This window comes from Pinus tabuliformis, chromosome 3_2 (genome assembly GCF_031772625.1).
Source record: "Pinus tabuliformis cultivar Carrire ecotype Pingquan chromosome 3_2, CPIR1, whole genome shotgun sequence".
NCBI lineage: Eukaryota > Viridiplantae > Streptophyta > Pinopsida > Pinales > Pinaceae > Pinus > Pinus tabuliformis.
In genome coordinates, this window is record NC_142302.1 from 1,221,157,614 (window position 1) to 1,221,181,904 (window position 24,291).

General features: G+C 38.2%; 1 protein-coding gene across 2 annotated transcripts in view; it reads right to left on the reverse strand.

Moving 5' to 3' along the window:
- The window catches only part of LOC149185131 (P-loop containing nucleoside triphosphate hydrolases superfamily protein), a 358,944-nt gene that overhangs the window by 150,008 nt on the left and 184,645 nt on the right, over positions 1 to 24,291 (reverse strand). The window lies entirely within an intron of this gene.

A 24,291-nucleotide genomic window follows, 5' to 3' on the forward strand; every position in this document is an offset into this window, starting at 1 on the left:
TACGAGCAGTTTCTAACTTCCAAGTCCAAATTGCTGATGGGGGAACAATGAAATGTGAAGGCCGCTGTGAAAATGTCAAACTTCAAATGGGGGATTATCAGTTAAAGACCCACATGTTTTCCATACACATGGGCGAGTGCGACATTGTCCTAGGTGCTGAATGGCTTCGCACACTTGGCCCAATCACAATGGATTTCCAGGAATTATATATGAGCTTTAAGCAGAACAACCACACACATACCCTCCGCGGACTCCAGGCGGGAGCTCCCTCTATCATCAGCTCACATCGGATGGAAAAATTGTTAAAAAAGGGCCATCATGGAGTTATAGCTCAATTTAATGCCATCTAGGCCTTCGAACCCAATTCTCTTCAGATTCATCCTAAGATGCAACAGATCTTAAATAACCATCTGCCAGTCTTTGACAAGCCTCATGAGCTTCCACCCTCGAGAGGGGAACATGATCATAGCATCACTTTGGTCCCAGGGGCCCAACCACCAAATGTGCGCCCATATAGATATCTGTTCGCCCAAAAGAATGAAATAGAAAAAATAATCAAGGAACTCTTGGAAGCAGGCGCCATTCGTCCCAGCATTAGTCCTTATTCATCACCGGTGGTCATGGTGCTCAAGAAAGATGGGGAATGGTGTATGTGTCCAGAGTTCAGGGCCCTTAATAAGTTGACAGTCAAAGATAAATTTCCCATCTCGGTTGTTGATGATTTTTCAGATGAACTAAATGGGGCTCAATTCTTCACTAAGCTTGATCTTCGCTCAGGCTACCACCAAATTCGCATGAACGAAGTCGACATTCCAAAGACTGCTCTCCAAACTCATGAAGGCCATTATGAGTACTTGGTCATGCCATTCGGACTTTGCAATGCCCAATCCATTTTTCAGAGCCTTATGAACCACCTGCTCAAACCATACCTCAGAAAATTTGTCCTTGTTTTCTTTGATGACATCCTCATCTACAGTCGCACTTCGGCCGCACATCTTCAGCATATAGATCTACTCTTGCAACTGCTCTGCGAGCATAGATTATTTGTTAAGATGTCCAAGTGTTCTTTTGGCATGGAAGAAGTTGAGTATTTGGGCCACATTGTGGGGCGTGAAGGTGTCAGGGTGGACCCCAAAAAGATCTAGGCAATGCAGGATTGGCCTCAACCTAAGACCTTGAAGAGCCTGAGAGGATTTTTGGGTCTCACGGGCTACTATCGCAAATTTGTCCGCAATTATGGTCACATTGCAAGGCCCCTCACTCAACTCCTCAAGAAAAATTCATTCCTCTGGAATGATGAAGCACAACAAGCCTTTACAGCTCTAAAAAATGCCATGTGTTCCACTCCAGTCTTAGCACTACCCGACTTCACCAAATCTTTTGTCATTGAATGTGATGCTTCGGGTACGGGTATTGGGGCGGTCTTAATGCAGGAAGGTCGACCCTTGGCCTTCACAAGCCAACAACTCAGTGGGAAGAATCTGGGACAATCTACCTATGAGAAGGAGATGATGGCCATCTTACATGCAGTAGATACCTGGCGACCATACTTATTGGGGCGACGCTTCCAAATCTGCACAGACCATCAAAGCCTTAAATATTTTTTGGAGCAACACCTATCCTCACCACAACAAAATAAATGGCTCGCCAAAATGCTGGGATATGATTATGAGATAATTTACAAGAAAGGGCGCAAAAATATTGTAGCAGATGCATTATCTCGCCAATTTGAGGAGGAAAGTACCCTACTCGCAATTTCCCTTCCCATTCCAGAATGGATTGAAGAGGCTCGCAAGGAATGGTTTTCACATCCCGGGCTCTCCCAACTCATTACTCAATTGCAAGCAGATCCAAATTCCACAGAGGGCTACTCGTGGTAGGATGAGATTCTTTCCTACAATGACAGAGTCGTAATATCACCAACATCCACCCTCAAAAGCCGCATTTTGGCGGAATTGCACTCATCTCCCACTGCAGGACATTCATGCTTTCAGAAGACGTATGCTCGCACTTGAAGATCATTTTTTTGGACCGACATTAAAAAGGACATTCTTACTTTTGTAGCTGAATGCGACATCTGTCAGCGCACAAAGGAGAAACAGTCAAAGCACCAGGCACATTACAACTATTGCCCATCCCGGCATCAATATGGATGGAGGTTTCTATGGATTTCATTACAGGGCTTCCAAAGTCAGGAAATAAGTCAGTCATCATGGTGGTTGTGGACAAACTTTCTAAGTATGCTCATTTTTGTGCCCTGCCCCACCCTTTTACACCGACTTTGATCGCTCAATCTTTCCTGGATCAGATCTTCAAATTGCATGGCATGCCCACTTCCATTGTGTCTAATCGTGACCCAGTCTTCACCAGTAACTTTTGGCAGGAACTCTTCCGGCTCCAGGGTACCCAACTACAACTCAGTACTTCCTATCATCCACAAACTGATGGTCAAACTGAAGCAGTCAACAAATGTTTGGAAACCTACCTTAGGTGTCTCACTTCAAAAAAGCAACATCTCTGGGTACAGTGGTTACCTCTAGCTGAATGGTGGTATGACACCAACTATCATGCCACCACCAAAATAATTCCATATGAAGCAGTTTATGGTCAACTCCCTCCTTCCCCTACTTCTTATATCAAGGGGTGCTCGAAGGTACAAGCAGTGGATCAACTCCTACAGAACCACACAACCATGCTGGCCCATCTTAGAGAATCTTCATCAAGCTCAAAACCGCATGAAGCAACAGGTAGATCAACATCGCTCAGAACGCCAATTTCAATAAGGGGATCAGGTATTTTTGAGGCTACAACCATATAAGCAAACATCACTCAAAGACAAGGGTTGTCAGAAACTCTCTCCAAAATTCTACGGACCGTATCAAGTACTTCAGTGCATTGGAGAAGTGGCCTACAAGCTAGCTTTGCCACCCACTGCAAAATCCCATCCAATTTTCCATTTCTCATGCCTCAAGAAAGTGATTGAGAACAATTGCAGAATTCAAACCAGTCTACCTGAATTGGATGAAGAAGGGTCAATCTGGATCCAACTTGAACAAGTCCTGGACACACGAGAACGACACCTACGTGACCGCATGATCAAGGAAGTCCTCGTCAAGTGGAAAGACACCTCTCTGGAAGATGCAACCTGGGAACCAACCACTATTCTTCAGCAGTTTCCGCAGCTTTAGCCTTGAGGACAAGGCTATTCTTATGGGGGAGGGCATGTTAGGGTCCCACCCTAACCCCCTTATTTATGTAATAGAATCGAGTCATAGTTATAGTTAGTAAAGAGTCAATAAAGCCCATATTAATAATTGTAAGTGGTTAACCCGCATTTAATGACGAGACCACAGTTAGTTGCAAATGGGCCATGGTATTAGATAGATGGTATTAATAAGAACCATGGTATTGCATGTATGAATCCTATATAAAGGATAGAGACTCCCTGTGAGGAGCATCATGTCTTATTTTGTAATCGAGCTTTGTTATATTGGAGGTTGCCCCCTTGAAGAGGCAAGTGAACATTGCTTTCTGAATAATAAAATACTTGTTGCTATTTCTCACTATTCTATGTTCTGGGTATATTTCTTCGCATATTTGGTATTCTGGTATCGTCTTGCAGGTTAAGAGCATAACACTCTGACTCTCGCTCTGGCTCTAGCTTTGGCTTTCTGCAACCTTCAGCGCTCTAGCTTTTCACTTGATCTCCAAGTGACCCCAAAGGCTCCCTCGGCTGCTCTGCGTAGTAGCTTTTTCACTTTCTCTCTGCTCTCTGCCTTTAGCTTGCAACTGCTTCTTCTCAATTGAGCTCTCTGCCTCCTTTGAGGTACTTTTCCGGCTTTTGGCTTCCCTAGCCGTTTCTCTGCGTTTCATTATCCCTCTGCGGCGTCTCTGCTCCCTGTCAGTTAGACTGGCCATCTGGCTCTGCGGCTTCTCTGCTCCCTGTCGGTTAGACTGGCCATCTGGCTCTGCGGCTCCATGGCTGCAAAATGCATCATTGCCTGTAAAAACACCTACTTCAACATGGCATGATGGTCAGGAGTGGTTAAAGAAGGAATCGTGGTTGTTTCATAGGCAAAAACCCGAAAACTGAGAAAATCCCATCACACAGAGAAAGACTACAAAATACACTATCGGACATGTATTTCAGACGTGAAATTACATTCAATCACCCCTAAATCCCTATCGGGTCTGCCATTTGGCGTTATATCGCATCGCGTTAGTGTATTGGTCGAAATCCCAAATACACGGGAAAACGATGAAAAACACGTTAAAATCCTTTTTATCGGACTTCAAATATTATTGCATCCACCTTATAAACACATCGGGTCTGCCTTGGGCCGCTTTCACAGCTCCGCCATCGATCTACGGGATCTCCAATCCAACGGTCACTATGCGATTTCGGGCAGCTTAAGGATACAGAGGTTACCCGCCCGAAAAGGCGGTTTTCCTCTCCTCCGCCAGCCACGTGTCGACTAGTGTGTGGGATCGGGCGGAGCCAGCCCAAAACCGTTTACTGCTAGCTAGCCCAAAACCGTTTACCGCTTGAGGCTCGCCCGAAATCCGCCTTTACGGAACTCAATTTCTATGAAATCAGGCTTTTAAATCCCTTCGGGTCCAGCTTTACCGCTTCGGGCGTTGTTCCTTTGTATTTCGGTTTTTACACCGAAAAACGTTAATACACAGAATTTTCTCTTTTACCAGATTTAAAATTTTATGAATTGCGCTTATGAAATCCGTCGGGTCCGGAAATCACCAATCGCCATTTAATCCTAGCCATCCATTCCTCTCGCGATCCGACGGCTAAGATTGCCCATCGTGATCGCTATCACATATCACGTTGCATACGGCCCAAGGGTTCTGTACATCGCCGATGTCGATTCGCCGATCTGATCATTGGCGATCGGCGTATCACATGATTGCAATCGCTAGGTCCAGGGTCCCAATATCGCACATATGTCTACCTCCGATCCGATACATCAGATCGACGGATCGGAGTTTCTTCCGCCTCCGCTTAAGTCCGGCCCTTTGCCTTTTTCCGATGCGATTTCCCTTTATAAGGGTTTTTTGCCATTTTTAGGGGATTTTGCCTCTTTTTCTAAGGAACAAAGGGCATCTTCTTTAAGCGATAACTTCTGCATCCTAAGTCCATTTTTGCCCATTCAAGTTGCAGTAGATTCAGAATGAAAAGATCTCTGCAATGGGGCTATGTCCAGGAACTTCCTTGGACTTTCATTTTCCTCTGTGAGGAACACTTAGAGTTAGGAGTCTATCCAAAATCCATTTTGGATCAAAGGTTGTACTCGTACTCCTTAGATCTAGTAGATCTGTAAATTTGTATATAATCTAATTTTTTTCTATCTAAATTTGTAGATCTTGTGTATATTTTTGGATTCTCACTCTCTTTCCTAGCAAATTTGAAGACAAAGTTAGAGTTTGGCTTGGGGCTTTCTTGAAAATTTTGTTTTGTAGGTGGGTTGGTTTAATATCAAAGGAAGATTGAAAACTTTTGTCCACCAAATCCTCTTGAAACCCTCTTCTCCAGTTGCATGTTCCCTAGCCGCCAGGGTTTGGGGATTTAATTTCAGAATTGGCAGGAATCTAATCATTTTAAAGCCTGGAAATTATTTATAAGTTTTTTTGGTGAAGGTCGAGAGCTTCATTGAGCCTCATCCTCGCTCCTAAACCAATTATCCTCAAAGGATTTTAATTAACAAAAATTACCAAAAAATTCCAAGGCTTTTTCTCAAGATCGATTTGCAAAGATTGCTTGGGGTTTTAACAACTTTTTTGCAGATTTAAACAAAAAATTTGAAGGGGTTGTAAGCACATTTTGGAGTATTAGTTCAAGAGGTCGTAGACGATTTATCAGATATAATTTTATTGAGGCCGCAAACATTTTTTGAGCCCATTTTCATTGAGCCGCAAGCAAAGAAGGAGAATACCCTTCTTCCCAAACGAAATATCTATAAGGGTTTGATCTTAATTTTTTAAATAAATTTTTAAAGGCCCTTTTAAGCTTTGAATTGGTGAGAAGTACTGTTTTCAAAACTTAATTGCAGATATTAAAATTTTTGAAAGTCGAATTATTGCAGGAGTCTGATCATAAAAAAATGTAGGCCATTTTTCCAATAGATCTGGTTTTCAAGAGGGTATTCCATCAGGGTTTTTAAGCTTGTTGTTGCAGGAATTATCACATCATCATTTGAAGCTTGAATTTTAAATTTCTTAAGGCCTCTTCCCCTTTAGGCCAAGAGTAGAAGGAGACTATCCTTCCTTTGTTTTTTGCAACATTTGAGGTTTTGGATTGATATTTGTTGAAGAGTTGATTCAGATTTCTTTAAGGAAACCTCATCGCATCTCACTGCAACAGCCTTATTATTTTCCTCATTCATTGGCTTGTTTCTTGAGGAGAGGCATTGGTTTTCACTGTCTAAATTTTTTAAAAAAAAATTGAAGCCCTCTCTCTCTATGTAAGCGGGTATTCGTTGTAATTCAATAATAAAAGGGCATATTTTCTTTGAGGGAGCTTAGGGCTATCCCAATGGTATCCCAACTCCTTATTTATAGGGAGGAGCTTCTTGTGGTGACTGACTTAGATCTAATCACTAACTTATCTCTTGCATCCATTAAATTAGTTTTCTTTCCATTTGCATTCCTTGGTCATTGTTAGATCTTGCTATTGTGATCATTATTAACTATTTGATCTTCATCTAATTGTTGCTTGATCTAATTTGCATTTGAGTAGTTCCTGTCTTTATCTCACTTGTGTTTTAGATTAGAGTGGCAAATCTTTAATTTCCTAATCAGCAATCTCATTCGCCACCATTTAAATAATTACTTGTGCTCTGTAATTCACATTTGCTCTATTTGTTCCTAAACACTCATAGAAACGCATTATAAGTGAAGTGACATTCTTAAATCTTAATCAACAACTCATTTCCCTTGAGAGAAATTTTCTATTAAGGCACTTGCATTATTTCTCTAACACTTTGTTTCATTGAGTAATCTCCATTGGCTTCATGGAACATTGTTATAAGCTAATCTCATAATCTTGTCCTCAAAGTCCTTTTCATAATCATAAGTGGATTAGCATTTCATTCTTTGAAGCATCTTGTTCTAATTGTATCTCATTAAAGCATTGCATTGACTTTTGCAGTTCACTTGCATATTAGATCTAGGCTTGCATATCTAAAATTTACCTCCAAGCATAAGCTTCGTTGATAGAAATTTTAGGACCAATTTCCCTAATTTTCATTCAATTTGATAAATTTGAGTTTGGAGTAAGGTTAAAATACATGACCTCGCAGTTCTCTTGCGGTCGAGCCAAGATTACTCGGAAGTGAAAGCGGGAGCAGAGAGCGACATTTTCGAAAGCTCTCGGTTTGGGAACGAATCAGGGGCACATTTTTATATAATATATATTTTTATATATTTTGATTCATATATGTCAACAAAAGCATGTAGAATGATGAATTAGATATAAAGAGCATAAAATCATGGATTGAGCCATTTAACATCAATCATCCAAAAGTTATAATCCTCATTAACCACATCCACAACTCAGTGACATACAACATATCGAGTCTCATGATTCATCAATCTTAAAGTTTCAAGCTCTCAAAATTTGATATATAACATTTATCATCATTAATCACTAAAGTTATAACTTGTACTTGTACTTGTAACCATTACCATTACCAAGTAACCAAACGATAACAAAGAATATCTAACATGAAATGAAATGTTTCAACTTTCACAAAGCATCATATTCATAATTCATTACCAATAAGTTATAACTGCCAACTTCAAACTTCAAACTTAAATTGTCATATATTGTTTACAAAAAATATCATAGTAAATATGAAAGAGTCAACAGTTATAAAAACTACCAGAAAATAGAAAAGAATAGTAAATCTATTATCTATTGCTAATGCTTGGGCCTCTTGTCACCACGAGAAATGTCTAATTTCTGAGAAAGCATGTAGAATGATGAATTAGTTATAAAAATCATAAAAACATGGATTAAACCATATAACATCAATCATCTAGTAGCTACAATCTTCGTCAACCACAGGTCCACAAGTTACAAGTTTTGATTTATATAGCATGTAAGGGTGCACATAACCAAAATAACATCGAGTGCAATCCATCTCTGAACCGAAAATACATCAACAAACAAGCTCTAGATGGCCTCTATCATCAAAAAATCATGCTACAACAAATACCTGCATATCATCAAAATCATTACCTATCTTGGGATCTTTGTCATCAATATCACCCTCTAAGCATTAACATAAGATAAAAAAACACCGCACGTCAAGTCAAGATTTTGTTTGAGTGATTGGTACATTTTTAGTAGCGTCATGATAGAGTAGTTCGACAACCAATGTCACTAACATCAAGGTACATAGAGGGGTTAGTGCTCTTGATGAGTTCCATATCCTAGTACATGACAAAATCCAATAGAAACATTGCAATCCCCCCAATTCTGAAATCCTTAAAAACTGATAAGTCTGTTGGATTATGAGTGAGATCTAAAATTCTACTTTCTCCATATGAAATCCAATGAGGTCGGAACCACTCTCAAACATCCTAAGTCATTTCATGTTAATGTTAAAAATTTACGCAAAAGTGACATTTTACTTTAAGAATTTAACATTACCATGAATTGCATATCAATATTAGGGCCATAAAATTCTTGTTTCTTTGAAAAAAATTGTGTTTGGAACGTATTTGCATAAAAAAAATTGTGAAAAAAGCTAGAGAGCAAATTTTTTTTGGGAGCGCGTGAGAGCGAATTCTAGAGGACGGGGGGGGCTCCCCCGCAACCATAGGTTGAGCCCTTGTAGGAACGAAGGCACATGGATTGTCAAGGAGGCTAGGTGGGTATCGCTAATGATGGACTAAGCACCTCCTCGGCCTATCCTTCTTGAGGGCCACCCTAGTCCTTACCAAGTTTTGAGAAATTGAGGGGAAGCTTTCACCATAGATTAGGCATATAACTTAAAATCAACCAAGATTTTTGCATCTCACATAGTTTAGTCTTGCATTCATTCATCTAACATTGCTTCATCTTGCATTTTTTGATTTGTGAGCATTATATATTACTGCAATATTTGCATCATATTTGTTGACTGGTGTTGTCATTGATGCCAACGTTAGTTAATAAACACTAATGATATTTATCTAGATTGCATCAGTTGGAAGCTCTAGGGTTTGTATTTCCTGGGTGATGAATGAACCCCGCACTTGTTGGAGGTTTTTGAAGCAACAGATCAATGAATTCACCTTAAAGATCCTCATCATTGGATTCTCCTCGTCAAGATGAGTCTGGTGGTATGTGGCACGCCACGTGGTTCTTCATGTTGATTTCGGGTAGCATCAGATGTGCTATAGCCATGAAAATTGGTGGAAAGACTAAAGAGCATGAGATCTCCAAGACCCATAAATCGTTTTGGAAAATTCCATCCGGATGAAAAGTTATTAAAATGATTAATATTTTTAATGAGGTCCTAAGTCTAAACTTAGGAAAATAAAAATATTAATGGATATTAATAAAGATAAGGATGAGAAGCTTCTAAGAGACAAAGATCAAGTCTATTTTAATCTTAGCGGTTGATTAGGAACTTAATCTCGGTCGTTGATTCATCACAGGAAAAGTAGAAGAGAAGGCTTGAGGGTCAGTTGGAAATACACTGAGGGAGACCAATTAGTTCGATTTCTGGAGCAGGGCTTGCTGAAAAATTCGAACTAGAGGTTTGGATTGTAGCAAGAGGTAGCAAGTACAGAGCTGAGAGGCAACGACAATGCCAGAGGATCAATGCAGAGGTCAGATAGGCAGAAGCAAAGCCACTCGGGGAGACGCAGATGCAGCAGGACTGCGCAGTCACTGGAGGGCCTACATGGGTGATGCAGAGAGGCCCAGTGCTGATGCAGAGAGGCAAAGTGTTGACGTAGAGGGTCTAGGAGTTGCGCAGAGGCTAGCTAGTCTGACGCTGAGTCTACGAGAAGTGTCGGAGAATTTATCTAAGTCAGGGAGCCAGTTTAGCACCCAGTGTACTCAGAAAAGTTGTTTAATAATAAAATCCTCCTCTGCTGCACCAGTTTTCCGGCATTGGGTTTTTCCGAGGACAATTGTCCAAAAATATCTGTGTTGATGTGTTTTGATTCTTGTGCATGTATTTTTTTTCTGTATTATGGTGTGATATTTGCAGCATAATTTATTTTAATATTTACTGAAGGGTTTTTGTAAATAACTTATTGGAAAATAAGTAGGTAAAATAAATCAGTTGTTGCAGTGATAGAATTTTCACACTTCACGGTTTCTGAGTTATGCCTATTAGAAGACGAAGGACCCAATTTGCAGGAAAAAACCCCACAGGCTATTGATGTGGCAATCCTCCATTGGCTAGCATATTAATTCAAATCATGCATGTTGGGCTTTCATAAATTCTTAAGGCTAACATAACCCTTGAAGACCTTAAAAATTCTTTTTATATATCTACAAGGGATCTTGGCTTCCAAAATTGAAACCCTAACTCCAAAAAGAGTAGTAGCCTCATAGCGGGATTTCAAACTTTAATTAAGTTCAATTTAAATGGGGATTTCCCTCCAACAATTCCTCCAACTGCTCATCCTTAGAAGCCCTTCCATAAACTATAAAAGGGGCCATACTTCTCCTCACTAAGTAAGAAAATCGAATGATTATTTTTTGAGATTGAACTCTGATTTTTTTACCCTGAGGAAACATTGAATATCAAACAAGAGCGTAGGGTTTTTGCACTGTGGTTCAGGGATTCGTTTTGTATCCGTTCATCTCCAAATTTCAGCCCCTTTCTAGGGTAATCTCTGTGGTTTGAAGGTGTCTCCAGATCAGCGAAGAACGAAGAGTATGTTATTTATGTGCTTTAACTTAATGATCTATCTTTGAAACACTTGTGTCTCTGCAGATTAATAAGCTATCACTTGAAAATGGTTGCGGACCTGAAGTTGCATCTTGTAAAGCTCGGATTGTCATAAAATCATCTGCGGTTTTTTATCTCCATTGAGGATTGGCAACCAAATCCTGAAGTGAATTCAACTTAGTCTGAGCTTCAATTGTAGCATATGCATTCAGCCCTCAGTAGGGCATCACCTTCTGAAGTATTTGCAAAACTCTGTGCTCTAGAGAAGTTCAGAGAAGGAAGGTTTAAACCCCATTAAGGCAAGTCTAGTCTCTGCGGTCTTGGAAGATAGAACTCTGCACTCTAGGGCATCAACTCTTGAAGAAAAGACCTATCATTGCAGGCCAGTGAAGAAGTGATTAATATCATTAACTTCTGTAGACTTGAACACATTATCTGCCTTGCACAATCTCAAATCTGATCTCTCTGTGCCTGCAGTCCTATTTGAAGACAACAAAGATTTATGATTCATCTTCTCTGAGACAAACATAATTTAAGGACAGTGACAAGGCTACTCCAGTGCAAGAATTTGATTGTTGTGATTGTTATTCTATAAAGCCATTGCTTTGAACACTTGTACATATACATATACACTTGTTTCAGTGCCTGCCAAAAGAAACATAAGTTGACCTGTGCAAGTTCTCTATGAAACAAGCAGTCCAGGTATAATTTGTTGAAGATTATCATGTTGATCTATTGCCTTATCAGTCGTAGTCCTGGAGACAAACTGTAGAGTATCCTTATGCACAAATCGTTAGTGCAAAACAAAGATTTGAACGAAGGGACCCTAGGTCAAGTTGATATACAACACTTGATGACATGTCAGTAATGGTCTGTGACATTGATGTTAAGTCATCCAGTAATCTTTTTGACAGTGAAAAATATGTTGTAGTTGATGGCAACCTTGGACATTGACTTGTGTTGACTTTGAATAGTGACCCAGTATGCTTTGACCTTATTCTTGACATGCTGCTCCAACGTATTTTCTTCATTAATGATAGTTCTCCATGATAGATATGTTGCTCCCCCTGTCATGGTGCTCCTTTTCTGGCAATGTGGTATATGATAGATGTGTTTGCATTTCTTCATGTGATGAACCAACTCCCCCTGCCTGCATAAACTCCTCTAGCTCTTCTTTTTGCTCAAGACAAGAAAGATTGCTGCCTTGTGATCAAGTGGAAGACATCTTCACAGTATCATGATTTTCTTCAATGGAATTACTGTCGAGAGATGATCTATCAAGAGATGATTGTCCATGTATGACTCATCAAGAGTTTCATAGGGCTCTTCATGGATAGCTTCTGTAAGAATAATCAAGAATCACAAGCTCCCCCTAACAATATGCATGGTCTTCTTCTTGGCAGAATTTCATCATCAAAACTTGGAATATCATATCTGCCAAAGATGCATTCATCAAATCAACAACATGTGTTGTTGGCTTGAGTGTTCAAGAGACTTTCGGATCCAATTTGCTTCATTCTCCATACTTGTGTAACTTTTTTTTCTTGCTTGGTAGACATGTTTTTAGCTTGTTTAGGGACCCAAGTCAAGTTACAATCATGAGCCATATGTCCAATGTTATGACAATTGAAGCATTCCATCTTGTTCATGAATGAGGAATCATGAATTCTTCTTGCATAGTTGCTTCTAGGGCACTGATGTGGACAATTATATTTGTCCTTGTGGCATGCCCTACAATCTATTAAAATTTGGGCACCAAAGGACAAGTGGTTCCCTAATGCTTTGATCTTTGGCCTAGGGAAAAGTGTCCAAATTTATTTCTCACTTTTCTCCTAAAGTGACTTTATAAGTGGTAAAGTTACATTCTAATTTAAAAGTGACTTTATAAGTGGTAAACTTACATTCTAATTTAAAGGCGACTTTGTTAAAGTTAATGAAAAATTAGAAAGTGAAAAAGTGACTATGGAAATAAAAGGCTAAGTGGGTAAATATTTAAGTGGGTGAGTTAAAAAATAGAAAGTGAGAATTAAGTGCACATTTATTCTCATCCCTAGATCTATATGAATTTCAGCCATTACATCTTAGGGTAACCCAAAAGGTCATTTAGAGAATAAAAGGAGAAGAGAAGAGGAAAAGATCAATTCATTCTTTCATGAGCATTTGAGAGAAAGAGAAGAGAGAACAAGGAGAAAATTTTTGAGAAGTGAGGAAGTGAAAGAGAGCAGCAAGAATACATTTCAGCAAATCTGGACACCAGCATTTATTGGCACACATCCCAAGGCAAAAATGTACAACAAGAGAAAGGCACAGAAATCGAGGAAGAGGGATAGCACAAAAATCGAGGAAGAGGGACAGCAACAAGGGCACGAATTTCGAGGCAGATTTGGGTACAAATTTTGAGGCATCCGTACTGTTGAAATCCATACAATTCGTACAACAAGTTCTGGGCACATTTTTCGAGGCAAGTCGTACTGCATTTAATGTTGTTTTATTGTTGAAAAAAATGGTTGTTTGCTGATTGGCACGATTTTCGAGGCAGAGTTCAAGCACGAAAATCGAGATAAGTTGTAATTTGTGGTTGCTAGAATTTTTACTGTGTATTTCAGTTTCTTTGTAAAAGCATTTTTAGAAATAAACAAGAGCTCTCAAACTGGTTTTCCCCAAGAGTTGTAAAGGGTTTTTCCATGGTCACATTGACCAAAAATCACTGTGTTATTTTCTATGTGTGGCTGTCATAATTTCGCTGTGTTTTATTTCTGCAATTTCAACAGTTGTGAAATCTCTAAATTTGTGTTTTCAGAAAATATTGTCATTTCCAGATTTTAGAATTTTTATCATGCTTGGATTTAAAACTAAATGCATGGAGTGATAAGGAAAACTGATAACCGGATTGGGGGTTGAAATTTCTTCACAATCCTTTGCCATATGCCCAAAATTTGTACAAGAATCGCAATAACCAAAAAATATATTTTGGTACTTGGAGGATGGAGATTGCCTTGATGTACTTATAAAGTCATTATGTCTTGGGATCCTTTGATCAAATTTATTGCCTCTTCCATTTTTGACACCATCTACATATCTTCTTGGATTAGGGTTTCTTCCAATGTCATCTTGACTCTTCTCCTTGCCTTTGTTGGAACTGGGGGCATCAACCACGTCATTGTTGTTTGAAGTATTAGGGTTTGCATCATTACTATTTGAGGGTTCACCTGCATAACCAAGACCTGATTTATCAAGAGGAGATCTTTGATGACTTAGGATGTCATCTAGGGTTTGAGAACTCTTCAAGTTCTTATTCAGCAAGTCAACTTCCTTTTTAAGAAAGACAATTTCTTCTTTCATTTTCTTGCATTCTTCATCCTTCTTTGATAGACTGATCTTCATTTCTTCCTTCATCTTGGTTGCTTCACATGATTGGGCCTTAAGTGAAGAGATTTATGATCTTAATTTGGAGATGTCATCATCCTTTTCTTCTAGTTGGCATATCATGGTGTTTCTTTCCTTTTCTGCATCATCAACTTGTCCTTCTATGAGTGCCAAAGCTTCCATCACCTTCTCAACTCCTTGTGCTTGTTTCTTTGCTTCTTCTAGTTGAGATCTAAGGGAGGAGACCTCTTCCTTGTATTGACCAATTTCTACTTCAAGTTTGTTCAAGGTCTTGTGTCTTTGTACAAGGTGGCTTGACAAAGTGTCTTCCTTTTTCTTTGCTTTATCCAATTGATTTGTCATGGATATGACTTCTTCATGATGTCTTTTCTTGTTTTGATGACAATCCTCCTTTAGCTTGGTGAGCTCCTTATCTCTTTCTTGAACCTAAAGCTTGAATAGGTCAACTTCCTTCCTTGTCTTGTCAAGGTTATGGTCACCATCTTGTAATTCCTTCTTAAGCTCCTCATTTTTCTTTTTCAAACTAATCTCTCCTAGGGCAGCTATAAGTTTTGCCATGAGATTTTCTTCGAAGTCTTCTTTATTTTCTTCATCTTCTAGGTCTTCTTTGGCCTTGATGTCTTCACTCTTGTTTTCAGCTTCCTTAATGGGTTTTGCATTTCCTTCTTGCATTTCATCATCTTCTTGACTATCAATCATGGTTAATGCTCCTTTTGAGTGAAGATCTAGAAGTTTGTCCCACATACATTTTTCCAATGAAAATTTCTCCATTTTGGACTTTATAAGATCTGGTAGCCCACTCAATCTTGCTTTCATCACTCTTGCATTATATTCCTTGGATTCTTCTCCCATCGTGCTTTCAGTAATCACTGATTCCCAGACTTCAATGCCTTGAGCCATTAGGAAATTCCTCATTCTCACCTTCCATATATCAAAGTTTCCATTGAACAATGGAACTTTCCCAATTTGATTGTCTTCAGTTTTCATGGATGAGGAAGAGACATCTTTAGAAGGATTGGAGGCTTTCTTCCTTGGCTTTGTCATTTGTGTTCTAAGGATCAACCTTCAAGTTGTTAGGCTTTGAGTGAAGGCACTGGCTCTCATTCCAATTGTTGGAAACACTGAGAGGGGGAGTGAATCAGTAATTCTTTTCAATTGTTATTTTTTACCAATTAGATCACTTATAATTAGAACACAAAATGAACAATAAGAATAAATACTTTTATTAATATCTTCTTTACAATAAATCCAATATAATAATGTGTAGGGCTCCAACCCTAGATGAGAAAACCAATATTCAATCTCCCAAGCTCCAACCTGTATTTTGCCAAAGACCGACTTGGACTTCCCAAGGCTCCAACCTTGTCACTTTGAGGCACCAACCTCTAGGGCTCCAACCCTATCTATGGTACAGGCTCCAACCTGGTCTCTTGAGGACTCCTATCCTCAAGCCTCCTCTTATACTTTTCTAATTGACACATCAATGGCTGAGATTAAGTCCCTAATCAATGGCTAATATTAGATCTGGCTTGATCCATGACTTTTGTTCAGTTTTATATTAATTCACATTAATATTTTATTTTCCCTAAGTTCAGACTTAGGGACTCCATTAAAAATATTAATTATTTTAATATCTGCCAAATTGTTTAGAATCTGCCCAAACCCTTTCTGGGTATTGGAGATCTCATGTGCCTTAACCTCTCCACCAATTTTCGTGGCTAGAGCACATTCGATGCTACCCCAAATCAACACTCCCTCTTAGCGAAGACTGTGCTCTAGTAATACTCCTCACTGAGCATCACTCTAATCATCCGACATCGGTCCCTGTGCTGATGTTAGGCCTGTTGCTCAACATCCTCTGCACTGTGCATCCTGTACTGCTACCCATGGCCCTGCCACTGCTGCATCCGTACTGCAACTCCCCCTGCATCCGTGCTATTGATGGTCCTTTCTCCCAACACTGCATCTGCACTGCAATTCCCTCTGCATCCTTACTATTATTACTCCCCTTCTGCTACTTAAATGGGTTCTTTACCATCCCCATCCTTTCCCTGAAGTAGTCAAACTTAGTCCTTCCAAGGGCCTTGGCGAGGATGTCTGCGACCTGTTCTCCTGTAGGTGTAGCTCAACTATACAGCTCCTCGTTGGACACAGTCCCTGACAAACTGACACAGGATATAAATATGCCTCAACCTATCATGAAATACTGGATTCTCAGAGAGCTTGATGCAACTCTAATTATCACACATGATCCTAGTTGCCTCCATATTCCTTCTGAATAGGTTCACAAGCAATTTTCTAAGCGATATGGCCTCACACGAAGCTGTGCTTGCCGCCATATATTCTGCCTCAGATGAGCTCAGAGCCACAGAATTTTGTTTCCTACTGCACCAGGAGGTCATTCCCGATCCAATGTTGACTTCGTACCTAGAGGTACTTTTCCGATCCACTGAACTTCCTACCCAAACTGCATCAATAAATCCACTCAATCTGATATCCTTACTCCTGGTGTGCAAGAGTCCATAATCGATTGTTCCTTATAAGTACCTAAGAACATGTTTGGCTGCTGCCCAGTGCGCCCTCTTGGCTGTTTGACTGAGGGAGTTGACAACGTAGCAAATTATGGCCTGGTATTGACCAAATGCATCAGGGACCCTATGAGCTACCTATATAGGATGGTATCGACATCCTTGTCTTCTGATGCATCAATCTTCTTCCAGTTGGTGATCACTGGCGTAGCCATAGGTCTACAGTCCTCCATCCCGAATCTTTTCAGGATTTCTGTAGTATACCTCCATTTCCCAAGGAAGATTTCTCCCTTCTGCTGCCAAATTTCCAACCCTAGGAAGTAGTGCATTCGTCCCAAATCCTTCATATTGAATTATGTGGCTAGATTCTTCTTGCAATCCCCAAGGAGTCTGGATGATCCTGTCAGAAAGAGATCATCCACATACAATACTAAGATTAGCGGCTCGTTCTCTACAACCAGATAGTAGAGATTCGGATCTGCGTCACTCTTGACAAACCCCATCTTCTGCAAGTACCCATCTATTCGACCTGTTGACCACTACATGTCAGCTACCCATAGCAGTACACCCCCTTTTTCACAAAAGGGATAGCGCTTGATCAACGTGTCCGTGCCATTCGACTATCATCATCAGCCCGATCTTATTATGTTGTAAACCCAGTCTGCATGTGTAAATTGTAAATAATCTTAGCAGATCCGAGTCATGTATGTAAATTGCCTAGGCAAACCTAATTTTCTAGTGATAATCTACGTTCCGGAAGGTTTTTTGTCTCACCGATCCATGATCGGCAGAGTTTTCCTTCAGCCTAACCCCAAAGCCAGAATGAATTTTATCATTAGAATCTTAGGGGAATCCTAGTGTGCTTAGAATCTATGTAAAAATAATTTGGAAATAATTCTAACTATTTGGTTAGGTTATTACAAGTTGCTTGATCTGCTAGATTATGATTGTGTCGCAGAACTGGGTGGTTTATGAGGGTCTATGTCAAATGGTTTTCCCCCTTGAGATGTAAAATTGTAAAAGTCATGATGTAGAGTGTCTTGAGGGTTAGAAAATGTTTTATCCCCTCATAAGTCCTAAGTCCTAGGTCCTAAGGGATTTTTCCAAAGGCTAAGTTCGAGGATCCAAAAATAAAAAAATAATAAAAAGATATAAATAATAAAAATTAAAATTAAAAAAATTAAAAAATAGATAAAAATAATAATAAAATTAAATAATTAAAAATTAAAAAATTCTGAAAAAAATAAAATAAAATAATAATAAGTCAAAGTTTTGAGTAAATAAATGCAGAATTTCAATTTTTTAATATACTAAAATGCATTTAAAAATTTGACGGATGAAATTAAAAGGGATTTTGATCCTCATCGATGGTCGAGATCATTTTGACATGGATCACTCGAACTAGCCATTGGGAAATTTTCCTTTAAATAGAGTGTCAGGGGTCATTTGAGATCGGATTGGATCTTAGAGTCTGGTGCTAAAGAAAGCTATCTTGTAGTCATTTTTTTTGTGCAATAAAGAAAGACTTTGGGGTTGAAATTCTTGCTGGTGTTACTCTTCTGGAAATGTTGTAAGATGTTTTATTTTTCTGCATAATTTTCTTTTCAGCCATTAATAATAGCTTGATGAAGATTGATCTAGGCACAGGTATCTTGTCTGATCTCTGGGGTTTGAATGAAAGTTTAATTTCTGAAATATAGTGGCAAGGATCTCCATTTGATCTAGATTTCACTATTGTTTTCTCCCTCTATGTTAATGGTTGATTTTAAGCTGTGCATGAAATCCTTTCTTTTAGATTACCGGGCGTTCGGGGAAGTTCTTGGCTGAACCAGCCAACTCCCAGATTGCATTCTCTGAAAGAGCCCAGCCAGTTTTAATCCCGTGCTTATCATTTAAATTTCTTTTTATGAATGCATGAAGGGTTTTCTGAAGCATCTCACATTAAATTTAAATTCTGAAAATATTTCTGTGGCATAACGATAAATCTGGCTATCTAGAGCCTTCAGTTTGTAAATACAATAATTATTTAGTTGGTTTTTGTTAGGGTTTTCCTTGCACATTTTATTTCTGGGTGTTCGGTTTTTGCACGTTGCAAGTATAGATTTTGAAAAAATTTCAGAGTTTTCAATCACGCAATCTGAAGCAGGAAGGGTTTAAAATTTTAATTAAGTTTTTGGACTACGGTTTCAGTTTCTATGCTGCTCAAGGTTTCATTTTTATTGCAGGAAAAATTTTCGAAATTTTTTTAAGGAGGCTGAGTAAAGTTCCTCACATTGCTACTCATTTTTCCACAGCTCAGAGCCTTCATTCCTCACGCAGTCTTCATTTCATCACCGCTGCCATCTCCTCTCAGTCCCTACGCAGCGTTCATTGAACCAACATTCTCCACGCATCTATGTACTGGCTCCTCACGTAACTTCATTTCCGCTGCCTCTTAACGCTGCCCATTGTCGGCCTTATTCCTCCACGTAGTCCCTTCAAATCTGCAACCATTTCATCACTTTTCTCTACATTTCTCAAACCTTCAAGTCATTCAATTTCCTCATCCAGCAATCCCTTCCAGTATTCGCTACTCCATATGCAGTTCAAATTCGTGTCCAGCTCTCAGATCCCTTAATCCTCTGCTCCATACGCAATCAGCTCTAGACGCAGCTTTCAAAATCACCCACGAGCTCCTGCAAATCCTCACGCTCTCCATCACCTGCATTTTTTTTTTACCTGCGCAAAACATTACCCTCACATGCTATCTTTTCCTCTGGCATCCATCGCTACCCATTGTAAACCCGTTGCCAGGTTGCGTCTTCTTCTCCCATCCACGTAGGCTTCTTCCCATTGCTCACCCACTTTCACTCCTTGCGCTTCTCCAAAACCTGCAATGTCCTGCGTTCATCTCACCTTCACGCTACCATCAAACTCCGTCGACTGCACCTGCATTTGCAAAGGAATCACACATCTTGATTTTTTTTTTTTTTTTATTTTGGGTTAGGTTTGTTTACATGCGTTGATTTAAGTTAGCATATTTTTATATAGTTTTAGATTCAAATTTTAGTCAGTAAAAAAAAAAAAATCTAAGTTAGACTATTCTCTGTATAGAATTGAGTTTTATTTTGTTATAAAAGAAAATCATAAAAAGCATAAAATTTTTAGTTTTGTTAAATAAAAGCATTTTTTATTTCATTTCATTTAAATATAAAAATTTTATTTGTGACTTTGGAGTCATCAAAAAATAAAAATAATGAAAATTCGATTTTCATTTTTCTTTTATATATAGATTAGCTGTTAGTTTAGTTATAGTTTAGATTTAAATTTTATTTATTTAGGCTTTAGTTTTAATAATGAGAAATTTTTACTTTGGTTTGGTTTTGTCAAAAAGAAATATAAATATAAAAAATCTAGAAGTTTGACTTTGTTTAGATTTAAATTAGATTAGACTTTGATTTTGTTAAGTTAGATCTTAGTTTTTAGAATTAGTTTTTTTGAATATATTTTAATTTTCATCTAGTTTAGAATTAGTTTTATTTCATTTAAAAATATAAAAAAGTAAAAAAATAAGAAAATATATAAATATATATAAAAGGTCCCTTTAGTTTAGTTTAGTTTAGAGTAGTTTCAAGTTTCATTTATTTTAGTTTTATTAAGATTTTAGTTTTGTTTTATTTTTAGAAAATAAAAAATAAAAATAAAATATTTAAAAAATGTAAAAATTAAAACTTTTTTCAAAAGCTCAACTAAAAAAATTGAAAATTCATTTTTTTGGAGTTTCTTGTGGTATTTATGTGCCATTTCTCTATAGCTAAATGCATTTAAATGTTTATTTACAAGTTGGCTATGTGAAAGCGGTAGCTTGTCAGCATTTAAATTTTGTGATCGCTTAAAGCATTTAATTTTTTAAAATTTGTTTGTTGGATCATTATTAAACGTGGAGTTTATTGAATAGCTTGTATCTCTTGGGATATTCAATGATAGATGATTGTTTTACAAGGTTCATATTTCTGCAATATTCAATAAATAATCATTTAAACATTAGTTTCTTAAGGCATTGGTACATTGACTTATAAAATCAATCAAGTGCTTGTTTCCCCTTGTTGTGTCTCCCAACCCAACTGGTCCACAGTTGGTCTTCATTCATCTCATAGGGTCTACCCCCCTTAGCCTCGGGAGACGGCTTAAACGGAGAGATCGGGGATCAGGGTGACAGCCCCCGATCTGAGTGTTGTCGTGAAAATCTGCGGGACAACATTTTTGGCGTCGTTGCCAGGGATAGAGTTATTTCTGCCCTTGGTTTATTCGACATTCATCTTCTCATTTCTCATCATTCTTTCATCTTTCTCATCTCTCATTCGAGCTAGCAGATTCAACATTTTTTGGCATCATTTGGATCTTTTCATGTCCTTATCTTTCGTCATATCAACAACTGCTCTTCAGTTTGTTTCTTGTTTGGGTGGCGACTCCAGTGCTTTTCATTTATTTTTCCCGGACAAGAAGCCTCTCTCATATCTGCTTGTTGGTTTCCTTTTGGATCCTAAAATTAGATTCATTGTTCAAGTGGTGACTCCACTTCTTTCATCTCTTGATTTTCTTGAGCAGAGATCTCTTTCTATCATCCATTTGGTCCCTCATTATTCATCATGGATTATTCATTTAAACCATGTCATTTTACTGATGATCTCCATGATATTCCAGAAGTGGCCATTTCTAAATTACCTTTGTTCTCGGGTGGTGATTCAATCGTTGTTAAAAAGCATCTAGGCATGTTTACTCTTATAATGATCATGTATTGTAGATCTCCTCAATATAATCATGAAGATGTCAAAATGTGTCTATTTGTCCTTTCTTTAGAGGATGATTCTTTGAATTAGTTTAATAAGATTCTTTCACTTCTTTACAAGACATTGTCGATGATTTTAAAGATAGATATGGTGATCCAGATAACTCGCCTTGTGCCCCTAAAATTGTGCAACAGAATGAAAGTAATCTTATAAAAGGTCCAACTGTCGATGAAAGATTTCAAGATAATTCTTCATATCAGAATGTGCCATCCACCTGTACCATTGCAGATCAAATCCATAATAGTGGAAAAGCAGGGACAAATTATAAAATAAGTGTCGACAATGAAAAGGAAGATCAGAAGCAAATTATACAAGAACTAATGCCGCTGGTAAAAAATATGGAGATCAATCAAACTAATTACGCCAATGATGTGAGAACTTTATGCACCCACCTCGAAAAACGTAATAGGGAGATGGAGATCATGCAAAATCAGCGTGCTAAGGAAATTGAGGCCATGAAGTCTAATCGTGACATAGAAATTAGTTTTATGCAAAGCAAGTTATCAGGCTTAGAGGAAAATATGACGATCATGAAAGCTAATCATGATGGGGAAATTAATTCTATGCAAAATAAGTTATTGACCATGGAAGAAGACCACGCCAGGGAAATCAGTGCTATGAAGGTTGAACACTCTAGTCAGATGGATGCCATTATAATGCAGGTTCAAAAATTTCAATAGCTGTCAGAGGATGAAAGAAACCAGGGAACATCAATAGATCAGGAGCCTCCTTATCTGTTACAACAAGCACCATTTTATTATGAGATCCTTTGTTCCATTGAAAAGTGGATAATTGAAGGTGACCTGGATAAAAGGGAAATTAATAATCAGATTGATGCTCACACGGTTAATCCACCAGTCATTGAAGATCAAGTTATAACTCATGGCACCTGTGGGATTGATCCATCATCCTTGACAGGGCAGATGCAGAATGAAGAAAGATATGTCACGCATATCTTACATACTTCATCTGAGAGCTTTGAAGCAGAAAGTTCCACGTCATCAGTGATACAGCCTGCCACGAAGAAAAAGAAAATGAGAAAAAGATTTGATGCATCAGACGGCCGCAAGCAACTTGATTTCAAGATAGGGAAAAGTCCTACTGTATGCAAAATTGGACATGGCACATCCGAGAAGCAACCGACAGATTTGCCTGAAAGTAAGCAAATGCTCAGTATATACTATATTGAACACATCTGATGCCATGGGGCATCCTCTGTATTTCTAACCCTACTCCTTGTTTTTTTCAGCATTTTCATTTATGTTTTAGGATTAGATTTACTTTTTCATGTTGTTAGACTAGTTAATAAATGAAGAGCTTATATCTTTCCTGTGCTTAATGTTATATGATGATTTTTTGGATGGACGCTACTTATGTTTTCTTGTGTGTTGCGTGGATGCAGATTTTGAATCCTCACATTCCTACAGTGCAGCAACGTGTCCCCAAGTAGAGCCAAATGTTGACCACTACGTGTCAGCTACCCATAGTAGTACACCCCCTTTTTCGCAAAAGGGATAGCGCTTGATCAACGTGTCTGTGCCATTCCACTATCATCATCAGCCCGATCTTGTTATGTTGTAAACCCAGTATGCATGTGTAAATTGTAAATAATCTTAGCAGATCTGAATCATGTATGTAAATTGCCTACGCAAACCTAATTTTCTAGTGATAATCTACGTTCCGGAAGGTTTTTTGTCTCACCGATCCATGATCGGCAGAGTTTTCCTTCAGCCTAACCCCAAAGCCGGAATGAATTTTATCATTAGAATCTTAGGGGAATCCTAGTGTGCTTCGAGTCTATGTAAAAGTAATTTGGAAATAATTCTAACTATTTGGTTAGGTTATTACAAGTTGCTTGATCTGCTAGATTATGTTTGTGTCGTAGAACTAGGTGGTTTATGAGGGTCTATGTCATATGGGTTTTCCCCCATTAGATGTAAAATTGTAAAAGTCATGATGTAAAGTGTCTTGAGGGTTAGAAACTGTTTTATCCCCTCATAAGTCCTAAGTCCTAGGTCCTAGGGGATTTTCCAAAGGCTAAGTTCGAGGATCCAACAATAAAAAAATAATAAAAAGATATAAATAATAATAAAAAATAAATAAAAAAATTTAAAAATAGATCAATATAAAATAAAATTTTAAAAAATTAAAAAATAAAAAATTTTGAAAAAAATAAAATAAAATAATAATAAGTCAAAGTTTTGAGTAAATAAATGCAGAATTTCAATTTTTTAATATATTAAAATGCATTTAAAAATTCAACGGATGAGATTAAAAGGGATTTTGATCCTCATCGACGGTCGAGATCATTTTGACATGGATCACTCGAACTAGCCGTTGGGAAATTTTCCTTTAAATAGGGTGTCAGGGGTCATTTGAGATCAGATTGGATCTTAGAGTCTGGTGCTAAAGAAAGCTCTCTTGTAGTCATTTTTTTTGTGCAATAAAGAAAGACTTTGGGGTTGAAAATCTTGCTGGTGTTACTCTTCTGGAAATGTTGTAAGATGTTTTATTTTTCTGCATAATTTTATTTTCAGCCATTGATAATAGCTTGATGAAGATTGATCTAGGCACAGGTATCTTGTCTGATCTCTGGGGTTTGAATGATAGTTTAATTTCTGAAATATAGTGGCAGGGATC